We start from the raw sequence: 19,311 nt of genomic DNA, 5'->3' as shown, positions 1-19,311 counted from the left end.
GTGTTTTCTTTCCTTTTCATGGATCTGAAATTGGGGTGTTGTCTGTTTGCCTCCATTTCTTCTTGCTCTTCTCGTTTGAAGTGGGCTTTCCTTCATCTCCTTCTCTCATGCACCGTATCCCATAGCATTGTATGGACTAGGACTTACATGATGATAAACTGAGAATTTTGTGCAGTTAGCAGCCATCTGAAGATGTAAAATTAGAAATTATTTTACATATGAGAAACAGCCTTGTAAGCAGTGACATGTGGATATTTTCATTTCCCAGGTGGTATGGCAGTAAGAGCTGTCAAACAAAACTTTTTTTTTGAGTCTGGTCCTTGTGCTGAATTGACTTACTGACATCTGCTAAGCATACTTCTGCAGTGTGACTGTTGATTTTAGTGCTGGCCAGCTAGTTGGGGACTAGAGCCAGTTTGTATTTGGAAAGCAGGGAGTGAATTTGCTGTCATATAGTCATGGCAAGTATGAAAAGAGATCAGCTTTTTTTGTGTGTATCCTCATCTCTAGGACACTTTTAGCAGAATTATCTGTTGGGTTCACATATCTGCGTTGGCTGATTATATACTGGCTTGGATTTCTCAGTTATAATAATTCCTTGAGTGACTGACCTGACATGTAAACCTATTCATCCTCTATAACAAATTAATTCAATTTACAATGACATTTTTAGAGAAGGCATACTGATGCAGGGAAGGCCTTCTGAGAATGGCACAAGTCTTCCCTTCAAGTTTATTTCGAAATGAATCCAGTGGTAATGGTAGTTTTTGGTTCAATTGAATGGTATTGCAATGTCCAAGAGGAGTAGATGCCATTGAGACATCCAGTGCTCGTTCAGTTGATTCCTGTGATTGGTCACTGGTTGATTTTGAATGCTGTAACAGGCATGAGAAAGGGAATTTTTACTTTATTTGAGGCACAATAAGAAGTAGACATAGTGCAGTGTGACAAACTTTTTTTGTGTAGCTGTTTCTGTGTAAGTAAGAGAATGGTCCAGAGGGTGTTCGGGAACGGGTTCATTAGTGGGATGGTTGTAAATATTATTACATTCATGTAGTGTAATAAAGCAATCGTGATGATTGAAACCCATGCTACATTCTCTAGGAAATCAGAAGAATTTGTTTTGTACAAGGAAAAATACAGTTTCAAAATTGTGTTTAGTTTTACTTACAGTTTTTGCAGTTGAGGAGCAAGACTTTTGTAATTCTCGAAGTGCTCTAAAAGGCCTCAGAGGAGTTTGCTCTAGTACCAAATATTCCATAACAGATTGTGTTTTCTGTTGTGCTTGGGGTTGGATGTCATTATTCAGGCTGGGCAGCTTTGAGTAGGTGGTGTAAAAATTGTAGACCAACAGAAGGCAAACCATTGCTGAAGGGACCCCCGCCTCTCTCCTTCACCACCAGCTTTTTACTGACATACGGTTTTGTGCAGCTACACAATAGGTGACACTAGCAAACAGCTCCGGATTAAAACTGACTCAGCCAGAAGAAAGGATAAGTGAATTTTCTGCTGGGTCTGCTACCTGATGCAGCTCATATTAGTGGAAATGCAGCACAGAGGAGAGTCCAAGATTCTTCCCTGATGACAGCTTAAAAACTTATTATATTGGCTTAATGTGAGAGGAGTGCTGCATTCTTAGTTCCAGGTACCTGTGCTTGAAAATGTTTGGAGTTAATGTAATGCTCTGGCAATGGTGAAAACACACCTCTGTACCTCATTAGTGATTGTATTAGGTCTTCTTTTGTATTGCTGTGGAATGAAATTTAAGTGTTCAGAGGATTATTTACCTCTGAAGTGGTTCATGATGTGAAAGGCATCATGAAGGCACAAGGCCTACGAGGACTTGTGCTCATCTAGATTTCTGTACATGCAGGCAGGAGCAGCCTGTAAGGCTGGGCTCTGTGGCTGTGCTGTCATGTAAAAATAGCTGGCTTCAGCTAAGCCACTACACTGTTGGCAACCTTCTGTGCCTTCTCCTATGCAGAAGGAGGAATAGCAGCTGTTTCTAACATATTTTTCTTGCCAGGAGGAGTAGGAGCAATCACAGCTATAAGAGGAGTGGGGCTAAATAGGCAAGGGGATCTGCTCAGGCTGGAGACCTGATTTAGCAGCTGAAGCCTCCATATTGATGATTAGGACTTCTCTACCAGTACCAGTAGTTTTCCATCATCTCATGCAAATACATATGAAAAAAAAAGATTACATCATCTGAAATATTGGCAACTAAAAAAAAAAAGCTCACAAAAGTCTGTATGGTGAAGCCTACCATAGCTGCTTTTGATTCATATTCTCCTGGGGGAAGTCATGAGAGGTTTGGTAGTGGACAGAGACTCAGGGGTCACCTTCCATTTTGTTGCTCACAGTAGCCTCAGGTAAAGTATGGACTTGGCTTTGGAATAAACTGGTGAATTATCAAGTGTTTGTCAGTACTAACAAATGGGGATAAAACAGAATAAAGGGAATTTCATGTTTGTTTTTACATAAACTTTAGAAGTCCTCTAAAATAGAAGAATATTATGGGGAAGTGGTAGTTCAGTGAGAGTTCTATCAGATGTTTTGCTTGAGGCTGACATGTTGTACAGTGTATTAGACAAAGGCCATGGTTTGCCCACAAATCACAACCTTCACCCACTTCTGTAACTCCAGTAAATTTCAGACCCCTAGAAATAAGTTAATGAATATTCAGTATGACATTTTCCTGCAAAGTAAATTCTTTGCTGAATGTGTGAAAAAACATTCATGGGTTTTTTTCTGGCCAGCTGAACAGATAAAATATTAAAAAATAAGATTACTGAGTTGGTTTGTTTGAAAGTGCTGCCTAGAGTGTTTTGAATGATTCAGAAATGATAGGGAAAAGCCATACATGAGGGACAGAAACTTCCATTATTTCTCAAGAGGAGGATGAGAATTCAGCGCTCTAAGGTTAAGCACCAGTACTCTTCTAAGAAATTAGGCTCTTTACAAGCGAGATTTTCTTTCATACTGAAAGTAGTTCCAGAGTGTGAAAGTGCAGCTGAAGGCATTAATCTCCTCGGTGGGTTTGTTAACACCATCCAGGGAGTCTGTTCGTTCTGTCGCCTCCCGTGTTGACAGCAGGGATTATTCAATGTCTCCATCACTCCAGTGCCACCGCTCCCATGGGGTGGGTCGGCCACCAACGCACAGGCTGGCAGGAGGAGCCAGCATTTGGATGAGATGTCTTGGTACTGCCTGGGGTACTTGTCTATTCCCATAATGATAATTTCTTTGAGGTTGTAATTAGTGGAGTCATGCCCATTCCAGAAGGGGGATGTGATAATTGGTCTGGATTGAGCTGTTGTTGTTCATGCTTTTTTATCCAACATTTTTTATATCAGGCCTAAGAAAACATTTATGCTTTAACATACTTCATGCTGGTGTTTAATCCAAAAGTTATTTCTGTCTGACTTTGATGAGGTGCTTGATTTGTAGACACAAATTCTAAATTTTAGTCTCAATAGTTTAACAGATCTTTAATCTGAAAGGAATTTTTAGGAATGAAGTGTTGTGGGAGAATAGCATGCTGCATATTCTTTCTTAGCATTGTAGGCAATTGTCATTTTAACAGGATCCAGGTTCAACAAGGATTTTGGATAGAGTTTTGTCATGCAAAGAAAATTTGATGATCACATGTTGTCTTTTTAGGGTTGTGATTTAAGCTTGGGCAAGTTGTGATCGCCTGCTTTATGTTTGTTCTGTGTATGGAATGCTGTACTTGGGGCAAATGAACACATACTAGAAGATGTAGGCCAGATAAGTACCTGGTACCAGTACGTCCTGTAATTAATTACCAGTAGTTCAAGTTAATGGTGAATGTAGGAGAAGTGTAACCTGCTGTAAGCAATTAATCTTCACATATAGGAGTGAAAAAAATTGCAGTAATCTGTCACTAAAATATGTAGTTCTGAAACATTTATTGCTATTGTGTTTTCCTGCAAATGCTGCCCTTACTGAGTCAGCAGTCTTTGTGTCACAGACAAGGAGAAAATAGTACTCCTTTCTAATCCTACCTCAGCAAGTAAAATTTGGAAAAATATATTCGAGGAATTAAGTGTTGGAAGTAAATGCAAGCTGTGGTTTCATGAATGCTCTGATCAGGTGTCACAGTTGCTGATGGAAAGCCATCCTGGTTCCACTTTCAATCCCACTCCTGTCACCTGCCCTGTGCACTAGTGCTACCACCCCATGCCTTGGGTGAGACCTGAATGCTGTGACACAGTGCCCTGTGTCAGAAAAAGGCTGTGCCCCACAACTTGTTTCTTTGCTGTGCTGGTCTGATGAGAAGAGCAGGCTGGAGTTAGAGAAAACCCTTGGCAGTGGTTGAGCTTCAAGTGTTTGCAAAAAGAATGATCTTAATCTATCTGAAAGAGGACAAACTGTTGGTAAGTGCAGTAAAGATTAAGGAAGGCTTTTTCCAGTGCCAGGTCTCTGCTTACTTGGATCCTGGCAAAGCTCCCATCAACTTCTCTCCTAGTCGGATCTGGCTCAGTCAGTTCAAACATACTGGTTGTACATGAAATATGAGTTTGCTTGGAGCTGGGGCTGGAGTGCTTGTTCTGCTCTCTGGCTGCAAGTACATGCCAGAAGCAGCACGAGGCATTCAGCAGTGATGATCTGTACAGAACAGTGCAGAGTTTGAGCTAAACCAAGAGCAAGCTGTTTGTGAAGTCTTCACTTAACAGTGGGACAGTGCAGAAAACTCTGTGTTGCTGTTTGACGTAGTAACCTCTCTGTATCTGTTTTGCTGCAACTCATAACTGGGCATTGAAGTGCAAATGATACAGCCCACAATTAACGCTGCAGCTAGAGCTAAAGAGCTGGAATGATTAGCATATTGTGAAGTCTGCGAGGCTGTAGAGTTCCTTGGCAGAAAATTCCACGCAAGTAATAGACAGTTAAGAAAACTATTCCTATTAAGGCAAAGGTGACAGAAAAGGAAGAATAACTTTGCTAGAAGTTGATATTACTGTTCTCGTTACTCATGCTGCTCACACACAGTTTCCCATAGAAGAAAATGCAGGACTTCCAGGAAAGACTATTTTCTAATATCCCTTAGTTGGAGATGTAATCTGGTTATGGAACTAAATTTTTAGGAGCACTGCTGTTTTTCTTACATCAAAATTGTACAAGAGGCAGTCAATTTTAAAACAACCTTGGGTTTGGTTCAATTTTTGCAGGTATTTGACACTTTCACATTGTTATTCACACCACGTCCCTTTCTGAAGGCTTTTTAGCCTCATCTTACAACTCCATTTTTGTCTCTTCATTGAATTTTCTGCAGGTACTGCTATTAGCAAACAATAAAGAAATCTTTTTAGTCTTTCATTTATTCATTATTCTTCCCATTCTGCAGCTCCTCTAAACCTCTAATGATCCTATTACAGGTTGCTAGATAGTGTTTAATTCTCTGCTGGGATGTCTCTCCAGATGTTGAGCATTTCCTTCCACAGGAGGGCTGCAGGGTACTGTGGTGCCCCAGCAGCAGATCCTGGGGTTAAGAAGGTAGTGAGCAGAAATACCTGTTCCTGCAGACTCTGGGCTGGAAAGGCACTGATAATCTGACATGTTGTGTTTTACATTGCCTTCAACTCCCTGCTTTTTGCAGCATGCTTGGTCAGAACAAATTAAAATGCTCAGTTCTACATGGATGTTAACAACCCACCATTGTTGTCTATTAGGGGTTACAGTCACACTCTTGTATGCGTGGCCACAGAATTCACAAGGGGCTTCTCCCTGGCCATATTGCTTCTGCCCAGAAGATGCTCAGACACCACACTGATAAAAAGCAACATAAAACCTGTACACAAAGGTGGCCTTTATCTGCAGGGTTAAGTAATACATGCAGTGATAAAATGTATGTGTGGCATTTTTGCAGCTAGAAGCAGCAAACTAATATATCCAAATGACTTTGGGAGTAAATGAATTCTTTTCATCAGTCACTCAGGCTTGTCCTGCAAGAGTAGTATTCTACACACAGGTTACCACATGTATTTACTTAATTGTAGCACGCCTTGACATGAGTACTTAACTACATAGCTGGCTCTCTTCTTTAAATAACTGTTAGCAATTCAGTAGTGATTCTATCCAGAATACTCTTTGGTATTATAGCGCAGCAAGGAGGAATTTATATTAATACAGTAAGTCTACCAGCATATATATTTTAGTAAATTTGTATTTCAAATGACAAACAGCATCATACCAAAAATATATTCAGCTGATCATTTTCTTTTGCCCTTCAGTGTTGCCATTCTTTTGTATTTTCTGGCTGTGTCTCTTTGCAGCTTTTTGTTTGTTTAATGCATCTATAAAATAGATACTATATAGGAAATAAGAATAAGAAAGCTACCAGAGTTAAATCATGGAAAGTGTCTTTTTCAATTCCTTCCCTCTGGCTGTCTATGTTTGTGCACAGGAAAAGGGACAGTGCTTTGTAGTTGACTGTGGCACTCCTATTACCTAATATTTAGCCTGATTAAAGAATGATTTTTGAAAGGGATAATTTGTTTTCATTATAACAATAGTGGAAATTGAGGGAATCAAGAGAAAGAGAGGTACCAAAGGAAAGCATTTGCTTACGTTGCTTCCCTGAACTGTTAACATCTCTGCAGGTTCCTGGTTTATGTTGTGTTATTACCATCAGCTTAGAATTCATGACTTTTGCCTTAAGCCGAATAAGTGATATGATTATGCCTGAAGAGAGCTTGTAAGTTGGAGACAGTACTGATTTACACAAATGGCATGATACAGTGGGTATAATCTGATCCAAACACTACTGAATTAAGGGGAAGACCTCCAAGGATTTCAGTCTTGGAGCAGTTCAGGGCATTGCTAAGCATACGGAGCAAAGGTAAATATCAAGTTTGTTACCACCATAGTGTTTCCCAATCCAGTGTTTTTGAAAGGCAGCCAAATGGAAGCAATGTGAGTATCACAACCAGGTTGAAATTTTCTCAGATGAAAATTTCAGTTTAGTACTAAAAATTATTCAATACACCAGAAGTGGTTATAGTACTCCTAAGGCAAATGCACCTGGCTCTTCAAATACAGTACCATGTATCTGCAGCTAGGCTCTACTAAATTCATAAATTAATCCTTTTCTCTTGGGTATTTTCCTCTTAAGATCTTATTAATAATTCTACTAAAGCTAAATGTTTGTTGCATAAAAACCATGCTTGGTTTGATGTACTAAAACTTAAAGCTTATATGAGGGTGTATTATCTTGGCTTTTATACTCTTTACACTGTTTGATGGCATTCAATTCATATAAACAAACTTCCACAGGGATTGGGATGGAGCCTTCAGCATAAACATTTCATTTGTCTAGCCACTGGAAAATGAAAAGGCATCTTTTAAGTAAAAATCTATACTTGATTATCTTGCATGAAATTTGAGACACTGTGTAGGAATAGGCACTAAAGTTTTACAAGCACCTTTAAACTGTCATGTTTTGATATTGGAAGACAAGTGTTCAGCTTCTTAAATACAAGAGAGAGATTAATTTCTGGTAGTGGAGGACTTGGAATTAGTGTCAAAAAGAAAGTATTTAAATTGTGAGTAGCATTTTTTCTTTATATTTTGATTAGAAAAGAAGTATTTTAAGTGACATTCATGTCTAGGTCATACATTGGCTTGGGCAATTATAGGGAAAAAAATAAGCTGTCCTCTGTGTTCATGCTGGATATGACAAGAAATGATAGGACCGAAATACAGTGATGAACACTGCAGGTTAGCTATTAAGGGAGGAAAGAAAAGAGCAGTGAAATGCTGGGCTGGACCAGCACCTGAGGGGGGTGACAAAATCTCCCTCATCATAAGGCATAGAAACATATTAGAAAACATCTGGCAGAAATGGCACAGATAGCATGGATACCTGAGGCAGGCTGGAGAAAAACATCTTACAGTACCTTCTAGTCCTATTTCTCAGTGGTTTTCTGTGTCTGAAAATATATTATCTAGGCTCTGATTCATCTTGGCTAGATGAAGACAACGTACTAAAGTAGCTAAGGGCTGGTTATTTGATTCCTTCTGCTGGGAGGAGGGGACATTCAACCTTCAAAATCGCCACTGCACTGGAGGTGAAATAACTGCAGCCAGGATCCTCGTGTCCAAGGCTGTCTCATCTGGTCTCTCACCACAGAGACAGGTTAGCAGCCTGCATCCACATCCTACTGCTGGGATACTGGGAATCCAGGTGCAGGTATCTCCCTGGTCACCTTTAGGCTGCATCAGCACCTGGAAGTCGGGCAGTCTCAGCTAGTAGAGCTTGATGGCTCTGCCGGGCAGGAGGAGGCAGCAGCCTGGGCAGAAGGACAGCTGGTAGTGGCCACAGTGAAGCAAGTGCTGTTGACTGTTCTCAGCTGAGGTTTGACTACAAAGTTTGGGAACCAATAGTTTTTATAACTGCTCATATTTGGGAAAGAGGAGGCTGTGGAGTGACAAGTACAAATGGTAACAGTGGACTCTGCCTTGTAATGCATTTTTAGCCCTGGAGAATGGTGGGACTGCACACAGTCATCAGCATGGCTTATAAAGAAGGAATGCTGCCAGTTACTCTTGATTGCCTTTTTGATGGATTTACAAAAGTACTGAATGAAAAGAATGCAGCAGATGCAGAATAATTGGATTTTTAGTAAAGTAGTACAATCTCTCATGAAACTGCACTCTTGACATTAATTCAAATTTGGTTGGCTCATGAACATGGTTACACAGACCAAAAATAGGTAGAAGAATTTCAAGCAAAGAATAGAGATAGACAGCAACTTGATGAGCTGGAGCAAAGTGGCTGATGAAGTACTGCAGGGACAGGAGTTTCATTTAAGATTTTTATTGATCTGGAAAAAGTGCAAACAAGGCATTACGGAAAACTCAGGACAGTTTGTGCTATGATGTCATTCAGTATAGGAATTTAATCCCAAGGAACATAATGAGCGTCCATGACAGAAGCATCAAGAGAATCTCAATTAGAATTTTTAAGAGGAGAATTTGACAGTTTTTAAGTGCATAGAAAGGAGCCAAGCCACATACCTGCAGTAGCTCTTCTATGGGGAGGGTTGTTTGCATTTAAGCCAGGTGTGTCACTGTTAAGCAGGGCTGGAGGTGATGAAGGAGGAGATTGCCATAGCTTCAAGAGAAATTTGTCTTTACTGCTTTGTGGAGATGCTCTAGTTTGAAAGCACCTTTCCCTGATTTTCTCCTGGTTCTATCCATCAAAACAGTACCTACATGGTATGTATGAGTTACCTATGTGGTAACTCATCCCCCTTTGGCAAGCTGTAAGCTAGAAATAGTGCTTCACCTTCCCGGAATAATTCTGCCCACTCCCTTTAGGCAGGGAGATGTGGGAAGTCTGTGCCAGGTGCCATTTGGCTGGTGGGACAAGGCAGCTTTTCTGAAGTCTGTCAGGCTTGCTTAGGACCTTGACAGCAGGAATGACCCTCTGAGGTCAGTTTTCAGTGCCTTCTGCATTGCTCATGGCAGTCTGAGCTGTGGGCTCCTCAAAAAAGAAGGATGAGCTGGGAGTGTAGCTTGGAAGAGCTTATCGGGAGCAAAATAGAAGTTGAGACGGAGCTTTTTGTGGGGAATGGAGGGGGCAAATCTGGAGAAGGCATCTCCAGATAACTCTGCTAGATTCTTACAACCCAGACTTGCAGGGAGCAGCTTGGGAGTAATCAATCAAGATGATTTATGAATGAAATTGTCACAATTAAACACTAGGTGGCATGTTTACTTAAGAGTTTCTGGGGACTGAATTAGGGTATCTTGCACTGCTGACACCCATTTGTGCTTGTGCAATGAGTGGTTTAATGGGAACATGACCATCTGATGCCTTTTTTTGACAACAAGCATTCATCTTGTTCTTAAAAAACGTGGCATGACACCATTGCTTACTTCAGCCTTAGAGTTAGTCTTCAGCTTCTCACAGTCACTTTTGTTTTAAAACCCAGATTGTGAAATGCAGTGCCATAAGGAATAGGTGTGTACATGGCAATGGTCTTACAGAAGGGTCCAGTCTCAGAGGACTTACGTAAATAGTGACAGGGGTTAATATGCAAAGACATCATATGATTTACTTGTTTTACTTATCCGAATGTCTAATGTGGGACTATATAATGCATTTAAAAATTCAAATGAAGAAAACCCAACATTTATTCTTATGTGAAGGAAAAGCACAGCTTTTGATTTCAGAGCTGGGATTTTAAAGTAATGGCATCTAATAGTTAGGCCCAAATACGCATTGGCAGAAAATATGCTTTTATTCTGCATGTTTGTGTGACACTTGTTGCATCAGCCAGGCTGCAGTTTTACATATGCTTTTGCTTCTCTGTCAGTGAAAGAATAAATGCAGCTATCTTCTGTTGTGTGAAAAAAGGCCTTTTCACACAGTTCATCCTTGAGAAAAGGCAGGGCCACAGCCATCACCAGGGCAGAGCACTTAGCCTCTACCAAAAAAATACTGTTTAGTATGTCTGCTCTAAAAATTCTTATTTCCTGCTATGGATATTTTAAGAAGACAAATAGATCCTTTGGACTAACTGCAGATACTGTGAAGATAAACTTTGCTCATTCAGGAGATATCCATATTGCTGGTTGCACAGGGTTTTGCAGTTCTCCCTGGAAGGGAGTTGTAGGTCCCCCACCAGCCAGAATTCTGGGGTGAATCCTATTGTCTGTCAGTCTGCTCTGCCATAACTCGTGTATGGACCTGAGTTGACAGACCTGGTTTTTGCTGTGGAGTGTGAGCTCATACAAACAAGGCTGGCCATATAAAAAGGGAGCTAAATATGTAGGGGTGTGCTCATTATTCCAGTGCTGAGAAGTGTGGAAAATAGACTTTGCCATAGGAATAAGATTATGGAGCTAGATCCTCTCCTTGCCTAACACTAGGTGTGCCCCAGACGTGCCTGGTGTTGGAATTAGGTGATCTTCAAGTCCCCTCCAATCCAAGCCATTCTATGAATCTATGATTCTATGATTTTAACAGCTTGCCTTAGGATATCACAACTGTGTCGAAAGCATCTGTGCTCTGGCATCAGGAGAGTCTTTGTGGTTTGTACCACAAAGATGAATTAATGTCTGTTTTCATTCTCAGTAATTCTGGTGCCCATATTCTGTAAGGGGTTTTATGTCTGTTATTTTTGCAGGCCTCAGGAAAATATTAATAGACCAACACGTAGTTTGGACAGTGAGCAGCTGTCCTGCATGTCCATGGCTGGATCCCTGATTGCTGCCAGGCTGCATTCATAAAACTGTGGTTACAGTGGTTTACAGCCTAAGTACATGGAGAGACACCTGGGAAACCCTTTCAAATAAATTAATTCTATTTATTTATATATTTTAGGAAGTAGAGGAAAAATAAGTTTCCTTTATCTCCGTCTTCCCCTTCCTTTAATTTGATCAATCCAATCAGTGGACTGCTCTAAATCCATCTGGTCTATAATGCGTTGCTGAATGTGAGGCCAAGTGAATTTGCAGACAGAGCTTAAGGCACTTCCAGAATGGCTGAAAATGAAGTATGCTGCCAGAGATTGGACTAAAGAGAGTATTTTCAAAGACAATATTCACCTGATCTGGTTTCTTGTAGACCTCACAGTACTAGGAGTTAGGAGAAAAGTCTGGATTGTGGTTTCTTTGTGGGCTGGCAGAATCCCAGTTGAACAGAGTCAAGTCATCATGTGGTATAACTTGCTTTTTAATGAGACACTGCATTCAATGCAGGATTCATATAACTTCCACATGATACTTTGTAGGGAATTTTTCCATGTGTGGTTTTTTAATGAGCTCTCAATTCAGTGACTTGTTTCCTTCTCCACAGGGCAGCAGTGTACAAGCTCTGTATCATGCTCCTATAGACACTGAATTTCATTAGGAAAATAGATGACCTTCTCTAATTTCCTTTGTTTTATTTCTCACTAAATTTTACATTGCAAATATAAAAAAGAAAAAAGAAAAAGGTAGCTAGGCTACCTGCATCATTTTCTTGCTTTGCAGTTCACAGTGTATGCTCTCCAACAAAGGTGTGACACTGCCCCAGCTGAAGTGAGAGCAAGCCTGCGCAGCCACGGGTTGAGGTACATTGCTGTCCTGTTAGAGCTGCCCAGGACTACAAATGTGGACCTGTGTGTTGTGGTGCACATCCGCAGGGTCCAGTGCCTTGGGGCTGTGCTGAGCCAGCCTCCTGAGCAAGCACAGCCTGAGATGTCTGTGGAGTAACAAATATTCATATCTTCTCAGACTCAGAAGAACCCTCTTTGGTACTAGCAAATGGAGGTGGTGAGCTTGATTCTTCTGCAAGCTGTATTTGAGGTAGAAGGCTGCAAATAAAGGGACAGTAACTGAAATGTTAATACTGTTCCAGTTTATTGCCTATTTTCCTTTTAAATACAGGAGTACAAGTGCTTGAATAAGGGTAAGAATCATGACATTAATAAGAAAGAGGAGGTTTAAAACTTCAGCCATCAGCAGCCTTTCGGATTGTATGTAAATTGTCTTAACAGCTGTGGAGGTTTGCGCTCTAACACCACCACCTACTTTATCTTGTCAGGTGCTGCCAAGAATAATTTAGTGTTTTGAACAGTTGTATGTTTAGAGATGTGTGCAAGAATGCAGAAGAAGTCCTTGAATATTTAATATTCCAATAAACAAATGAAAAAACAAGTTAATTCAGTATTTGATAACACTTCCAGTCCAATATAACATTATCAGACTCAATTGAGAAAAGAATATATTCCTATAGATTTTCATTACTTTTTCCTTCTGTAAAAATTTAGCAGATAAATTTGTGCCTAGAAAATAAGTCTTGATATCCTCAGCTTCATATGACTTTAAAAACCACAAATTCTGCATCATCCTCAAGGAAAAAATCAAACACAGTAGAATTCGGTAACAGTATAACTGAGTATTTATTGCAACAGGGAAGATGTATTTTTCACAAGGCATTAAAAAGAGCCAGGGGGGTTGGGAGGGGAGAATTGTTTGTATCTCTGAAAAAGAGAAATTGGCAAATAGGAAACAGTTCTATAACAACTCATGTGGGACTGTGTAGCGTTTTGGATTAGCCATGCACCACAGGTAATACTAGTTTATCTTTTTTTTATTGTTGTTCCATTCACAATTCAGTGTATTCCGAGATGCTATCCATGGCATTTTGGGGTATAATTACATTTTTCACTTGATCTGTAATTTAGTAGCTGGAACAAGAAGACAAAAGGTTATTTGGAATCAGACCTGACAGCTAGGAGGCCAAAGTGCTGATGTTAGTCTGCCTCTGACAGGTCTAGGCCTCTTGTTTTGTCTATGCGTGTGTTTGTGATATATTTAAAAAGCAAGAAACTTAGTAAAAAGGATTCTCAGCCCACACACAGATGCAGGCAAAATGCACAGTAATGAGCATTGAACTGTCTGTTTTATTTTCAGCAAGCTCTTTTTTTGGGGGGGTGCTGGAGGATTTTTTGCTTGCTTTCTCTGAACCCAGTGATAGTAACTGTCACGCAGAGCATCAGATGCTTTTCTCCTTCCATAGCAATGCATATTCTGTTGAACTTGAATCCATGTTTCTGAGCTGGTTGTCTGCCTTGCCATTTTTACACAGCCCAGTTGGTCCCTTGGTGAACCTCTGTACTGAAAACCTGTTGTGTTGTCGTGATTGACATTTGCTAGCCAAATAATGGGAAGTTCTTCACTTTCTGCCTTTCACCTCTGTATGTAGCCAGATGAACTAATGTCTGTATCTCAGCAGTTGGTGAGATCCCTCCTCATGGCTTCCACTAAGACCTTATCTCTGCTGTTGTTGCACGAGTGACTTTACATGTGGACACATTCTTCGATTCACAGAAGGGAAGGCAAAGATGCACAAACAGTGCCTTTAGGACAGAAATGCAGATCTGTCTTGTTCAAGAGTGGTGTGTCAGTGTCTGTGGTAATTAGAGTTGTTTTGTAAATATGGTCTCATGGTGATTTATTTGGAATAGTAATATTGATGCACGATGTATTTTGTATACCTAACTGCTCACAAAAGTCAGCCTGTAGAGGACGGGGTGTGGTGGGGGGATGTTAAGGAGGCACACGTGTGCTAGTGGAACTGTCACTAAAGGTCAGGGTTCTACCCAATCATGTCTCCTTGACAAGACAAGACCAAGCCTATTTTGGCATTGTAGTCAGGGCCACTGAGGTATTGTAGCCAAAGACTGGGATAAATCCCAACAGAAAAGTACAACCTCCAGCAGATTTTCTTTTAATTAACATCTCTTTATTGATCTCAGTGGCAAACGCAGAAAAGACAGCTATTGTGAAGAAACTACAGAGCCATGAGAGACAGAAACAATAGCAGAAATGGCATCAAAGGCTTTGAAAAAATTGCTTACTGTTCTCAGTCATCAGCCTTTTTCCTTGAACGTTCTTCTGTGGCACAATGCCAAAGTCAAAACATTTTGCCTTAATTACACTTTTATAGATGTCTTGATAGTTCAGACTTCTGGATCTAAAAACTGCAGAATTTTTAGTAGATCTATGTAGGTACGCGTAAAACAAATACAGAAGAGACAGTGCTACAAATTTCATCAGGTTTAGTTGCCAAAGCCTGAATTTCCAAATTCCCTTGACTTTAATGAATCTTCATGCAGATGAGTAGACAAGCATGTGATTTGCATCTAAACATAGCAACACAGGGACGTGGTGAGCCTTTGGCTATTGGCCGTGAGATGGGAACAAAGGTTTGAATGTAGCAGCTTTTGGCTCTTAGTTCATCCCTTGGTTCAACAGGTCCCACTACCTCAATTTTTCAACTCTGAGTAAGATTTCACAGTGTGTGCTTAGGAGAGACTTAGTAAATAGAGTGTCCTTTTTCCAGTTAAACATTTCGCAGCTTCCTCATCTATGACTTTGCTAAGGCCTCATGGGTGTATCTCTGGTAATGGTGCTTTGAGCTCTACCTTCCTTAGCTTTGGGCCCTTCTCTTCAGTCTAATTACTAATTGCTTTTACAGGGCTTTACTTTTTTTCTCTCAAAATCAAGCTTGAGAAATTTTGGTGGTGTAATAAAGGAGTCCAGGGAACTTGTTCTGAGAAATGAGACTGTCCAAGACAGAAGCTGGGGAGAATGATTTTGAAATACGGTCTCTAAAAAAGTTAAAACCATTGGACATTTGTAAATCTTTCCTTCTGTTTGGATACTACCCTGAAGGGCAGGAGGTCAGCTTCAGTCCCTCTTCAGCAACATGAATCTCTTAAAAGGGGTGAAATGACAAATAATTTTGGCATTAATGGGGCTTGAGGTTTATCCAGATTCTGTTGCAAAGAGAAACACGTGATAAGAAATGTGACTTACTTTGTTGCTAATGAGGAACAGAGCATTAATAATTTCTTCTGACAAGTGACATCACTTCCAAAGGAGCAATGAGAAAAAAGGAAACATCACAAATATGAAATAAATATCTGTCTGGGCAGATATTAGTGTCTGTTGACTTCTCTTTTCGTTTAAACAACATATACACATATCTAAACAAACTCTCAAGGATCAAACATGGGAATTATTGAGGGATATACAGAAATTGCCTTCTTATCTGTTGTTAGTGTTAAGTGACATTGAAGGCACGGCAACAAGTGGAAAGAAGTCTTCCAAATTCAGAACAAAATGGCCGTATATTACAGACATATATATAATATATAATAAAAGGTTGGATCCAGCTAAGCTACAGTATTTATTTTTAGGAGAAACCCTTTAAAATACCCAGAGATTGTTATACATGTTGTACTTACCGTAAGTTAAAGGAAGAAGATTATTAAGAAATAAAACTAATTCTTTTTGGCCCCAAATGTATACCATAACTATTATGTAGATATTGAATACTACTAATATATGAATATGAAAATTATGTAAAGAAGAAGTTCCAAATTAAGAAACTGTTGGATGTGTTTCTCCAACAGCTTGTATCAGCTTGAGGCTGGTGTAAGATCTGCCTGCCAAAAACAGGCATTGAAGAATTGGAAGCATTATTTTTGTGGAACACACACACCTTTTCTTTTTTTTTTTCTTTTTTTTCCCAATAAATTTTAAGGAATTCTATGTCCATAATATTTCTTTTTTTTTTTTTTCTAGAAAAACAACACCTTTTTTTTAAATTGTGCTCATGTATACAAATAGGGGGAAAATGTTGGTGCTGTTGTCATTGCCCTTTTTTAACTTCCTTCAACAAGGTCATCCAGATTGGTTGTGGGAAACCCTCACTGGGAACTATTTTTATATCTGACATTAGGTGTGTGGCAATCTCAGCTTTTTCCTTATTAACTCGAGAAATTATGGACATCACAGAATGTTGGTCATAGCAGGATTAATCAGAGCAACATCAGGACAGTCTCTGTAAGGCTGCTCAAGCCCTTGCTGACTTTTTTCAGAAATCAAAGTGGAAATAAGTGCTCTCCTGGGAATCTAGGAAGAAGGATGCCCATGAAAGGCTTTTCAACCCAGTACATGACTTGGTTTCCTTCCCTGAAGCAGATGCTTATCAGGAGGCATGCTCTTTTATGTGTAGCTTTTTTGGAAGAAGAGCATGGAAGGGGGAGGAGAAAGACTAGTGACAGCAGGGATCCAGACTGGAAAAAAAGCAATTCAGAGCTGCTCCATGAAAAAAACCTAAATACACCTGTTCTTTAGGAGCCAGAAAGATCGGACTGGCTGAGAACACAGCCTGCTTTGTGTTTCTTCACAGCTTTCTGCATTCCCTGCCAGCAAGCAAACATGTTGAGCCTCAACATTTTAGGTCTCAGATTGGGATTCTATGTTGAGATGCTGCCTGCAAAGTTCTCAGGTGTTGCTCTGAGTAATCCTGGAGGAAATGACATTCAAGACAACTTTCACCCCAGTCAGCTGTGCTAAAGCGCAGCAAAGGTTGCAAATCCAATTGCTATATAAAATTGTCTCTCAGAAGCATCCCCCAGCAGGAATTTTGCCTTAACACTCTAAGAATTTAAGGAGAAAGATCTTGGTAAAAATGTCACATGAGAAACCCACAGACTTCTCACCAGCCTGATGCACTGAAATATCTCCCCCCTTACCTTGTGGTTTTTCCTTCAATCGTTTTTATTTCTTTTATTTAAGCTATCATCCTAAAAACCACTCTATGCCACCCTTAGTTTTCCTCATTATTTCCCCTCTTGCCTTCCCAGGACAAGAAAAAGTCTTTCTTTTGGCTTTTTCCCACTTTATGCTTCAGAAACCCCAACACAGATACTCTGGTTTCTGCCTATGGAGCACCGGCGCAGCAAAGGAAAACTGTCACCTTCTGCCGCAGCACAGAAGATGCAAGAAGGACCAGCAGCAAAGGGGTTAAAGGGAGTCCCATAGCAAAGATATGCAATGCCTTGAAATTTTAGGCACTAAAATCGATGAATACATAAAAGAATAAATCTCTGCAATTCCAGATATTTCTGGTTGACACAAAAAACTTGGAGCCAGTTATAAAGGGTTGGGTTTTTTATTGTGAGCATTGGAATTGGTGATGCCTGGGTTCCCTATTCATTTGTGCTCTATCTTTCTGCACACCTTACTCCCACTTCAGCAAGCCCTGCCATCCCTCCAGACCTTTCACACATCCATCCCTCATCTCCATTCCTCCTTCCTCTACCCTCTTCTCCCCTTATTTCCTTTTCACCACCTGCAAAGGAGGCAGAAGGCATTGCTGCTGGGCTGGTCACAGGGGAGCACAGCAGCTCAGACCACATCTCTCACCTCAGTCAAGCAATCAAGTTTCATGATACTCAGACTGTTGCTTCATCAACTTCAGCTAAAATCAGTTGGTTCAAAAGATAGGGCAGATGGTGAAAGAGACTTACATACACTGCAGTCACATTTCTAAGGCAGCCTGGCTAATTTGAAGCTGATATTACTTTTTTTTTTTAATAATATTTTTTAAGCTTCATAGGTACAGTTTCCAGGCATATTTTTACCTTTCTGAAAGTGTAAGTGTAGTGATAAGATACACCTCTGCCTTTTGTTCTGCCCCATCTTTGTAAACATACTTCTGTCTGCAAAATAAATGGCTGCAGGGGCTCCCCTGGTTTCCACCAGTGCCACACAGCCTGCTTCTGGGTGTTTGTGACTTGCCAACTCATTATATTCCACAGATTGGCTTCGGGTGGCTTAAAAAAATATCCAGATTTTACTTTTCCCCGAACACCACAGGTGTAGCTGACCGCAATTTTCACTGCTTGATAGCTGCTGGAAGAAAATGTGTCTGTGAGTGAGTTGGACACTTCACCAAAAGTCTGAGACCTGCTCGTTTGGAATTGTGGGGAAGGTGAGTCCTTCCTCTCCAAAACGTGGCTGGTGTTTCTACATGGGGTGGAGGAAAAAAAAGAGGTTTTACTCGAGCTGTTTTTCACACTGTTGAGTAGCATCTGGCTCCCAGACTTCTCTCTTTTCAAGTGGACTGAAGGGAAGAGAACAATTGATTCTGCCTTTAACTTCTGGGAATAGCAGCTTTGGAAGGGGCAAAGAGCCCTTATCTTTACTTATAGCAGATAAAATTGAGGAATCTCTTTCCTTTTCCTCATCTGTCAGAGATCTCTGAGAAATTTCTCATTTTTACCTCCTTCCCTTGAAAGGAGGGCTCTGGGTGAAAGGGGCATCACCCTCCTGTGATGGAGTTAGGTCCTAGATAAGGAGCACATGCTGCCTCCTTGCAGCAGTGCTAAGAAGGGCCTCCAGAGTGGGTCTTGTCTTTGTACCTGAGTAGACACTAGAATCATTCAGGACAATCTGTTCTGAACCAGTTTGCAACATCCAGTTCCCCAGATTGTGCTTGGAGTTGCATGTGCTCAGTGATACAAAAAAAAATATACAACAGAAAAATATGCATTAAATGGCATCCTCTAGGGTTTTTTTTCTGCTTTAAATCTCCTATTAGGCTATTTCTTAAACTTGTTCTCCATTTTTCTGACTGCCCTGATTCCAAGAGAGATTGAGTTTCGTTCTCTTCTTCAATGGGACTGTTCTCTCTCTTAGTTGTGCAGAGGGATAAATGCATGATTTTCTCCATTTGAAAAAGGCCCAAAAAACATTCTGCTCAGCCTCAGCCATTTGGCTGGGAGGTTTCCACATATGTGTCAAGCTGGATTTTCTTTGACTGCAGAAAACTACTCAGATGAGTTTGAGGGAAAGGACAAGCTTTTGACAGCACGTAGAAGATTCCAGCTAATTTAGTTCATTGGGGATTTTTCTACATAGCATTTTTCTGTTGAAAAATGCCAACTCCTTGTGGTGGAGGCTCAGCTCCAATAAATTGCTCACTTTAACAGATAA

The 19,311-nt window shown here is 40.4% G+C and overlaps 1 protein-coding gene across 1 annotated transcript in view; it reads left to right on the top strand.

Moving 5' to 3' along the window:
• The window catches only part of CHN2 (chimerin 2), a 159,533-nt gene that overhangs the window by 95,222 nt on the left and 45,000 nt on the right, over window positions 1-19,311 (top strand). The gene's annotated exons all lie outside the window — the stretch shown is intronic.

This window comes from Corvus kubaryi, unplaced genomic scaffold (genome assembly GCF_017639235.1).
Source record: "Corvus kubaryi isolate FWS band 111438036 unplaced genomic scaffold, C.kubaryi_AGA036_p1.0 37398, whole genome shotgun sequence".
Taxonomy (NCBI): domain Eukaryota; kingdom Metazoa; phylum Chordata; class Aves; order Passeriformes; family Corvidae; genus Corvus; species Corvus kubaryi.
This window is presented reverse-complemented; position numbering and strand designations above follow the sequence as displayed.